This window comes from Brassica napus, chromosome C7, assembly GCF_020379485.1.
Source record: "Brassica napus cultivar Da-Ae chromosome C7, Da-Ae, whole genome shotgun sequence".
Classification (NCBI taxonomy): Eukaryota; Viridiplantae; Streptophyta; class Magnoliopsida; order Brassicales; family Brassicaceae; genus Brassica; species Brassica napus.
The window spans coordinates 1,862,853-1,873,544 of NC_063450.1; the positions used below are offsets into that span (position 1 = coordinate 1,862,853).

The following is a 10,692-nucleotide window of genomic DNA, read 5'->3' on the forward strand; positions in this document are numbered from 1 at the left end:
GATCAGCTGTCACATGTTTCACTGGTTAACATACTAGATCTCGTGTCTCAACGGTTAGTATGTCGACAACGAGAGAGTGTTGATCGATGGTCTATTAAAACGTCGACCGATACACCTTTGCCAACGTCGATCGATAGTCAGTTGAGAACATCGATCGACGGGTTCTAGCCAGGCCTATGCGCGAGTATGATATGCCCTACTAAGATACTAAATTGGCGGTTAGCCCTCTCTAGCAGTCCTAATATGATAGATAGATGTTAGGATGGGATAACAAGGGTGCTTCAGTATGCAATCCTATGATCAAGTTCTAGTTAGCAAGGCTAAAACAAGCAATGAATACAAATCTATCATGAATATCACAACAAGGCAGATCTATAGTTTGGGGCTAATTCCACAAACCTATCTGAACCCTGGATCTAATAATTGAACTACTCAGACATAGCAAAGCAATTCATAACAATAAAGAAATAGAAACTCATAGTATAGATGAAAAGAAATGAAAACAAGGAGTTCCAATCACAAGTGATCTTCTCTCCAAAACTCTCTTCTCTCTCTCTCAAAATAAAACTTGTAACAAAACTAGGTCTAAAAAGCTCTCCTGCCGTCAAAACACTTAGGCAGTATATAATCTACTAGGTTAAAAACTCGTCAGGGTTCTAGCCCTCTCTAGCTCGGGTGAAATGTCCCTTAAACTCCAAAATGCTCCAAAGTCATAGCTTTACTCCGAAATGCACCTGAACCTGAAAACATACCTAGAAGAGTAAAAAACATAGATATATATATATATAGTAAAACACCTATATACCATGGATGAAAACGGGTCAAATCCAAGGTATATCAAGTCCCCCAGACTTACCCTTTTGCTTGTCCTCAAGTAAAACATACAAGCAGTCTCTCTTAAAGAGGTTTGAAAATATTAGGGACTTAAGATTTTAAAGCCTAGAAATCTTTCCTCAACAATTTTGCAACCATATTTAAAAAGTCATAATCACAAAAGCACACTATGCAATATCCTAGCTTAGCAACCATTTCTAACATAACACAACTCATCAATTCACGTCTGACATCCCCTCTACTGATTTCATTGCTTAGCATAAATATAAAGTGAATGCTTTACCTTGGGAGTATCGATCACATGATGCAAGGATTTCAGACAGGTATCTGGAGCTGCAGGTAAAAGTTAGTTCCTAGTTTCTCTCTCTCTAATTTTCTCTCTTGAGTGAAAGTCTGCTTCCATTGCAGGATCAGTGACCAAGATTGGACAGGCTTCCATGAATCAAAACTTAATGGTGGCTGCCACCAAGTTCTGTTCACTTCTTTTTGACCTATATCCAAGAGTTCTTTGCGAAAGCAAGCCTTGAAGATTGCCGCCTCCAAGTCCTGTTTCGAACTCTTTTATTGGAGTCTTTATGAATCAAGCCTTAATGGTTTTAGCCACCAAGTCCTGTTCAGACTCATCCTAATTAAACAATATATCTTATTTATTTATTTATTTTTTATTCTTATTTTTTTTTTAAATAGAACTCACTAACTAATCTAGCGTCGAAATTTAGAGAGAGAAAATGTGATAAATAATCTACACCAGGCGTTACCTTCCAAACATGTCTGAAGAATCCGATCCCATGTATACCAAGCCCCAAGACAAGCGGTTATGTCAGGTTTAGTGTTGGAAATCAGCTTTGGTTACTTCATACGGTTCAAGGCAAGTGTGTAGTTGATAGGTTGATCTGCTTTAGCATCTTTAGTGCTATCTGCAATCAGTATATCTAAAATGGTGCTAAAGATTGGTTAGATATTCAAGTTTAAATCAATATAAGATTATAGTCCTTATTTTCAATAGCTAAGCATAATTTATTAAAATTCCTTTTTATATAAGAATAAAATAAATTATATCACTAAATCTCCCCCCAGACTTAAATTACACTGTCCCAGTGTAACTCAGCCGGAGTTATGATGAAATAGTTCATGATGTACGAAATGTAACAAGTAAGGAAGATACATCTGACCGGATTAGAAATCGATCGATGTGTAAGTGTTACACCGATCGTCGTGTGGTTGTCTATGTCGAGCGATGTTGACGTCTCGTCGTCGGTCGATATTCAGGTCCTCCTACTTGGGTCTCCTAAATCTGAAAGAAATAAAACGAAAGTAAAAAAAATGCTAGCTAATAAAACCAAAATAAAATACCTAATAGTGGGTTGCCTCCCACTCAGCGCTTGGTTATTGTCATTTAGCTTGACTGTGGTAGTGATCGGCTATTGGGTGGAGAAACAGCTTCTTGTTGGAAAACAAGCATCCACGTCATGTCTGCACATTCTGGACCAAGATGCAATGAAACTTCTTGTGGCCTCATCATTTCTTGTCCATTTGTCATCCATCTTCTCAAGTACATTGGAGAAGTTCTGTAGCCTTTCTTGAACGTTGTCAATGCTGACCTGGTGCCACCCTATGTTGTCATAGGCGTATGCTGAAAGTTCTGTCAGTTCCTTTTGCATTGACTCTATCGTCTTGTGTATCAGTTGCTCGCCGATTGGTGTAGACTCGGCGTCGATCGATGCGATTATGTGTTCGTTGGTCGATCTCGGCGAGTTGCCATCGATCGATTTCGCTCGTGTCCTGTCGATCGATGCTGATATCTGGTGTTGAGCTGCGAGTTGCCTCTGAATGGCAGCGTTTGACAAGTCGTTCCTCCATGGTGTCTAGAGCAGTGTAGATCTTGGATGTGATCTTGTCAACCTCTGCTGCTGTGTAAGGAAGTAACTCCACAGGTTTCTTGCCATCGATCCAAGGCCCTCGTAGCCTGTCGATCGATGCTGATTTTTCCTGCAAAAAATTTTGATTAGTAATGTTATCAATATCCATTTGGGTATGAAGTAATTGACTAGACAATTTGTTTAAATCTATCATGACTGGTGATATAAAGCGGTCATGCATGTCCTCGTAAGTTCTCAGCCTCTCATTCATGGCTGAGACTCTAGCGTCGAGCGATGTGAAGGTACACATGTCGATCGATGTGGCTGGTTGTTGGTCCTTCTTGTGAATGGTGTCCAGATCTTGCTGTAGTAGCTCGATTTTAGTGCTTAGCCAGTCCACGTTGTTGTTGAGAGGGCAGTAAACGTCGTTTATTATCGTGTCGATGTATGAGAATTCCCATTCATCCCTGTGTTGTGTTGAACATTGCGGTTCTGCAGGGATCTGGGCTGTAGGAAGACTGATGTCGATCGATGTTGCATGTGGTGCGTCGATCGATGCTGAGGTCGTAGCTTCCTTCTCAAGTTGCTGACGTAAACTCTCAATTTCTGTTCTCATTTCTGCCATACTTCTGAAAAGCTCATTGTAGCCTCTATCCAAAGGCTGATGTGTATCTTCTACCAGTAATTTGAGCTCCTCTCCCAGTTTCTCCTGATCTCCACAAATACCAAACACCATCTCATTGATTTCATCTTTGGTGTAGAGTTCTGGTGCCAGTCTTGTGAGTGTGAAGGAAGTGGCATGTTCTGGAAGACAGATGTGGCTCTCTTCAAAAAGAGATGCTCTTTCCAGTAATTTCCTGATGTCGTCCTTTGTGAGATGTATCATCTCACCAGCTACGCCTCGTGCGTGTCCACACTCATCTCTGTAGACTCCATACTCGTCCCTTTGTTCCCAAGTGAACTTTCTGGCTCTGTACATGTCAAAAGCGCGGTTCCCAAATTCATACCGTCTGTCGATCGACGCCGGGTCATCTCTATCGATCGACGTTGGTGTTACCCTGTCGATCGATGTCTCCGTTGTACCGTCGATCGATGCTTGCCCTTTTGGTTGGCGTGATAGATCTGGATTGATTTCTGTTGTGGCGACTCCTACGTGGTTGTTAGGATCTGTTTGAATGACGTCTGGAGTGCCACGTTGCTGTGAGAATAGGTTGTCAGGTCCATTGGCTACTTGAAGGATGTCTGCTATGTCCTCTCTGGACACTTGTAAGATCCTTCCATCTATTGCACGTGCGTTGCCATCTGGGTCCCTGAAAATACCAAATTCATCAGGTGTTAGAAAACCGTAATCAATGTTTGCATAATCATTCAATTTAGATATAGAAAGATTAGGGTTTAGAGTAGTATCGATCGATGTAGATACAGTTGCATCGATCGATGGCAGAGTAATTTCTGCAGAACTTGTGCTCTTAAGATGATTGCTCTTCATGGATTTTTCTGTTGATGTAGATGGAAGAGTGTTCATCTTTTTTGCTTGTGTGTCTGCTCTGGTGTGTGGAGGTGGTTTCGGGGGTGCAAAATGATTTATATAGGTATCTATAAACCTAGTTGGGGAGGGAATATTCTCCTGCTCCTGAATTTTCGCTGCGGCGCGAATATCGAACAATGTTCATGTGTGAGTGTCGATCGATGTGAGCGGTTGTTTTGCTGGGCGAGGGTGGGTATCGACCGATGTGGAGTGCACAGCGTCGAACGATGTTGGAAACGTGTTTGTGAACTTATGTGTTTCAAGTCATTCATCCTGCAAAGACATTTCTATTGCACGTTCCTTCCAATAATCCTCATCGTATTCCTCTGTATGTTCCTCATTAGGTGAAGTAATTACAGTGTCAACTGCAAAACTTTCATGGAAACCACTGTCTGCCGAACTGTCTATGGAATAATCATCATGTCCTCTCTTGCTTGGAGGTTGGAAGGCAAAGTGTTGGTAACAATAATTAGATGAAGCGAAATGGTCAACTGGGTGCTTTACGTCGAGTGACGTGTTGTTGCGGTCATCGGTCACCGTTGACACATTGGAATCGATCGATGGAAAGGTTGGGGTGTCGATCGATTCTGAGTACTCTGTTTCGTACTCCAATTCATACTCTGCTCCACAATGGCATGCGCCAATGAAGCCAAGTTTTTCCCGTAATCCACAGAATTAATGACCTTTCTCTTAGGTCGGATGGGGTCATAGTGGATGTTTGGGTCTATGAGCGTTAGACACAATTTGTTTTTGTTCATGTCACATACAGCTCCTACTGTAGCTAGGAAAGATCTTCCAAGCAGAAGTGAGGAGTTCCTGTTAAGCTCGATGTCTAGGACATGAAAATCTACAGGGACAAGGGCATTACCAATCTGTACCTCCAGATCTCTTATGATTCCTCCTGATCGTTTCTCGGAAAGATCCACGAAGGTGAAGGATTCCGTTGAAGGTTCGATGGTCAAACCAAGCTGGTCTGCCATGATCCTAGGGAGGATACTAACTGATGCTCCTGTGTCACACATTGAATGGGGAAATTCAACACCCTTGACTACGCATGGTATTGCAAACTTCCCAGGATCACTCTTCTTCGTCAATGTGATCATGTGTTTCATCTTCTCTCTGACTTGATGAAACATTCTCCTAATGTCCTCCTCAGTTACCTTTGTTTCTCTGAAGAACATCCACAACCGGTGTGTGAAGTAAGCTTCATCAAAAGGTTTTTCGATTGGGATTCTGAGGACTCTTTTAGTGAAACCATCCATCTCCTTATCGTTAGCTTCCCTCTTAAGGTTTTTAGGAATCTTCTCCTTTCTTTTCCTTAACCTTCTCCCTTCAGCTTCTTGTTCTTCTTGAACTGATTCTGGTGAACTATTTAAAGGGTTGGGTTTTGGTTCGGGTGGGTTAGCTAATGGTTTAGGTGGTGGTCTGAGTGCGTTGATGTAATCATTATCGATTGAGGGTAACCGCACTCGGTATGTCAGAGGTGCCTGTCGATCGATGGGAGGTGTGTTGTGACGATCGACGTCGGACTCACTCTGTCGATCGATGGTTGGCTCAACCGATCGATCGATTTTATCATAGAAAGGGGAGGGTGGGTGAGGATGCTTAGCTGCGAATTCTTCATGAGTTAGAATTCGAACCGCATTGCATTCAGTCGATTTAGCGGACGACGTCGATCGATGACTAGAGTAATCCGTCCATCGATCTTCATCATGGTCTGTCGATCGATGCGAGTTCATCGACATCGGTCGACACCATTGAGAGCCGCCGAGACTCAAGGAGCTTTCGATTTCGAAGTCTCCTTCCTCAAGCTTTTCATTTCTCACCACTTGCCAGAAATCATCATCTATGATGGCATTTACTTGGTGTTTCCCAGTGTCGGCTCTTGCCTCTCTAGCAAAAGCTTCTTGCCTCTTTATAGTCTCGGCCGTCTGAATTACTTGGGTTTCAAATTTTCTCGCCTGAGTCCCTAAGGTCTCGATTTTGGTGTTCAGATTGTTGTAGGCGGAGTCTATTTTACCGTTGAAATCCACGGTGATTTGTTGTTGTCCCAACAGTACTCGATCAAGCATTTCTTCGATCTTGCTTTCCTGAGTCTGGGGTGGTGGATTTGGTAGTAAGAGTTCGAGTAGCTTTTGCTGTTGTTGAAGGGTTTTTGAAATTGTGAACTTTGGTTACTTCTTTGACCATTTCCAAAGAAGTTTCTGTTTCCGCCCTGGTTTCCAAATTTCTGGAATCCGGTACCTCCGATGTAGTTCACATTTTCTTCTCCTTCCGTATCTGCTACTTCTCCTTCAGCTGAACAGACTTGCTTCCTAAGAAGCTCGTGCACCACATCTAACTTAGCTCTTACTTCGTCCATCTGTTCCTTCCCGATAGAGGCTACAGACTTCTTCCGTTCAGAGTCAGTGTTTTTGGTGCTGCTGCTGTTAGCAAGGTTTTCGATAAGTCTCACAGCTTCCAACGGATTCCGAGTAGTGAAGTTTCCTTCACTCGCCGTATCAAGAGCCATTTGATACTGTAAGGCGAGACCTCGGAAGAAAGTGCTTAGCAGCTGCACTTCGTTAAATCCGTGGTGTGGACAGTCTCGCTGGAAGAACCTAAATCTAATCCACGCATCTTTGAAGGACTCTCCAGCCTTCTGCGAGAATGTGGAAATTTTGTTCCGAAGTTCTTCAGCGCGCGCCTCATCGAAGAAGTTTCGTAAGAAAGCATTCTTGATGTCGGTCCAGGATGTTAAAGATCATGTGGGTTGCTGCCTAAGCCAGTGCATCTCTTCTCTATTCAGCGTGTATCTGAAGAGCTTGCACAGCAGGTAATCTTGGGGGACTCCTTCCATCCGAATAGCAGCGATTAGATCCTCGAACCGTTCCAGATGATCCATAGGATGCTCGTGCGGTAACCCAGAGTAAGGTATCTGCGACAAGAGAGTGTAGTATTGAGGCTTCAGCTCGAAATTCTGCTTCTGGATCTCCGGAAGTCGAATAGCTGATCTGTTGGAATAGTACTCATCTGGGCGATTGTAGTCGGCCAGTGGTTTCGATCGAGCGTCCTCATCTACAGGTTAAGCAGCTCCTGTAGCATCAGCATCAAGGATTACAGTCCCCTGAGCATCTATTTTCTGACCTGTTGCATTACGCAGATGACCGGCCTGGTCATACAGGTTTCCGTTCTCTTCCTGTGTTAGAATAATAAGTTTTACCATTTTTTACGACAGGGTATCGATCGACGTACACGGCATAGTATCGATCATTTTCGAACGATTGGGATTGATCGACGATGATGGTCTGGTGTCAGTCGACAGTTGGTTGTGCGTATCGATCGACGACGAAGTTGTTGCGTCGAGCGATGTGGAACGTTGACCTCTACGGATGGTGCGTTCCAAATGAGCAGGATCGTCTGAGAACAGCAAGTCTTTCTCCTTGTTGCTTCTGGTACCGCTGGGCATGCACCTGAAAAGACAAAAAAAAGATTATTAGAAAGGGGGTAGAGAAAAGAATAAGAATCAATAAAACTAAATCTAATGGCGATCAAAGCTCCCCGGCAACGGCGCCAAATTTGATACCACTCAAATTACCCTAAGGAGTGTTACTCTCATCAAAAGAGGTTCAGATGTAGTACTTAGGGATCGAATCCACAAGGAGCTAGGGAACAATTAAATCTAGTGTTTAATATTTTTAAAGGTTGCAAATGTTTAAATGAAATAGCAATAGTAACAAGCGAGTAAATAATAAATGTAACTTGGTTGGAAATGATATTAGATGCAGGGTCACTATACAGGTGTTGGAGATTATAATACCTATAGATGCCTAACTGTTGCATGCATGATATATTAGAGCTCAATCGCTTAACTCAGTGATCAGCTGTCGCATGTTTCACTGGTTAACAGACTAGATCTCGTGTCTCAACGGTTAGTATGTCGACAACGAGAGAGTGTTGATCGATGGTCTATTAAGACGTCGACCGATACACCTTTGCCAACGTCGATCGATAGTCAGTTGAGGACATCGATCGACGGGTTCTAGCCAGGCCTATGCGCGAGTATGATATGCCCTACTATGATACTAAATTGGCGGTTAGCCCTCTCTAGCAGTCCTAATATGATAGAAAGATGTCAGGATGGGATAACAAGGGTGCTTGAGTATGCAATCCTATGATCAAGTTTTAGTTAGCAAGGCTAAAACAAGCAATGAATACAAATCTATCATGAATATCACACCAAGGCAGATCTATAGTTTGGGGCTAATCCCACAAACCTATCTGAACCCTGGATCTAATTATGGAACTACTCAGACATAGCAAAGCAATTCATAACAATAAAGAAATAGAAACTCATAGTATAGATGAAAAGAAATGAAAACAAGGAGTTTCAATCACAAGTGATCTTCTCTCCAAAACTCTCTTCTCTCTCTCTCAAAATGAAACTTGTAACAAAACTAGGTCTAAAAAGCTCTCCTGCCGTCAAAACACTTAGGCAGTATATAATCTACTAGGTTAAAAACTCGTCAAGGCATTTTGGTAATTTGGCTTGGCCTTGGGTTTTAAGTCTGCTGAGTCCAAATGTCGCGTGTCTGATGTCTCGACATCGATCGATGGTACTTGTGTACATCGATCGATATTAATCTTCATCTGTCGAGGTGTCTCCTGGTAGCACTGGATGTGCATCGATCGATTAATCATCCTCTCGTCGACCTCTACGTGGTCAGCTCGGGTGAAATGTCCTTTAAGCTCCAAAATGCTCCAAAGTCATAGCTTTACTCCGAAATGCACCTGAACCTGAAAACATACCTAGAAGAGTAGAAAACATAGATATATATATATAGTAAAACACCTATATACCATGGATGTCCAAGGTATATCAATGGAAGACACCATCAAACTTCATCTGGAAGGCTTCTTTGTTGTTCTCTTATTCTCCACAGACTCCATAGAACATCTCATTGATCTCATCCTTGATGTAGATCTCTGGTAACAGTTTGGTCTGTGTGAAAAAAGTAGCATGCTCAAGAAGACATATGTAGCTTGGCTCATCTTTCGAAGCTCTTTCCAAGAGTCTTTTGATGTTCTCCTTGGATATATTGATTATGTGTCCATCCATGCCTCTTGCACATCCCTGATCATCTCTGTAGATTCCATACTCGTCTTTTTCTTCCCAGGAGAACTTTCGCTTACCAAAGAGATCATGAGCTCTTCTGCCAAACTCGTGATGTCTGTCGACCAATACTAGGACGGTAGCGTCGGTCGATGGTCGACTGGGATGGCGAGATTTAAGTATAAAGATGTTGTCTATGCCACCAGCTGTGTCATAGAACTCCTTTGTAACCTTATGTTTTGGGTTGTTGCGGTGATGCATGAACAGATTATCTGCACCATTGGGTGTCTGAAGTATATATGCGATGTCTTCTCGAGATACGTGTAGTGTGCGATCGTTTATTGCTTTTGTGTGGCCATATGGGTCCCTGAAAATACCAAATTTGTCTGGAATTATATACTAGTCATCAAGTTTATCGTTTTTGCTTACAGTGCTTTTTGGTATTGGATGGTTGTCGATCGATGTTGCATTGTTGTTGTCGATCGATTGTTGGTGATGAGTGTCGATCGATGGGTGGATTGCTCTGTCGATCGGATGGCTTGTTCGTGTTCTTCCCCAAGCAGTTTCTGATTGATGTTGATATGTCTCATCGCGAATTTGCATGCTGAGTAATTCCTCATCTGTGAAACCTTCATGTAGTTTATCTTCGACGTAAACAACTGTTTCTACTGCATAGCTATCATGATGGTGATCATCTGCCCAACTCCCAGTCAAGTAATCTCCTTTTCCCACACAATTTACGTCTGTGTCGATCGATGGGTAGTCGGCAGTCTCGGTCGATGGGTAGTCGGCAGTGTCGGTCGATGCTCGTCTCCTGTTTTTCTGATGGGGTTGAGTATCGATCGAAGGTGAGCTTGTTGCGTCGATCGATGGTACATTCTTTTTCCAAGAGGAATGATGTAGGAGTTTATTTTCCTCATTAATGATTGCTCTGTACTCAGTAGCTCGTTCCTCCTCATAGTCCTCATCATACTCCTCTGTAGGCAAGTTTTGTTTGGTGTAAGCGGCAATAGCGGAACTGTAGTAGCCGTTCTCCCAATCGTTTGGACGACTGTCAACCAATTCTTCATGTCTTCTGGCGGTTGATATCTGACGGAAACTGTCGATCGATGTTGCAGTGTGAGTTTTGATCGACTCTGAGTAATCTGTCTCGTATTCTACTCCACAGTGGAAAGCTACAATGATTCCTGAATCATTGATTCTTCTAGAGAGCGTCTGAGACTTCTTGACTGGAATAGGGTCATACTGGGTATCAAAATCTGCGAGTATTAGACACAACTGGTTGGTTTGCAAGTTGCGCACTGCTCCTACTGTTGACAAGAAGTCTCTCCCAAGCAATAGAGTAGAGTTCCAGTTTAACTTGATGTCCAGGACATGGA

At 42.8% G+C, this 10,692-nt stretch overlaps 1 non-coding gene across 1 annotated transcript; it reads left to right on the plus strand.

Moving 5' to 3' along the window:
* The first annotated feature begins 6,788 nt into the window (after positions 1–6,788).
* LOC125590933 lies at positions 6,789–6,894 on the plus strand. Its single transcript, XR_007326931.1, has one exon. It is a non-coding gene; the product is annotated as a small nucleolar RNA R71 (small nucleolar RNA).
* The last annotated feature ends 3,798 nt before the right edge of the window (positions 6,895–10,692 follow it).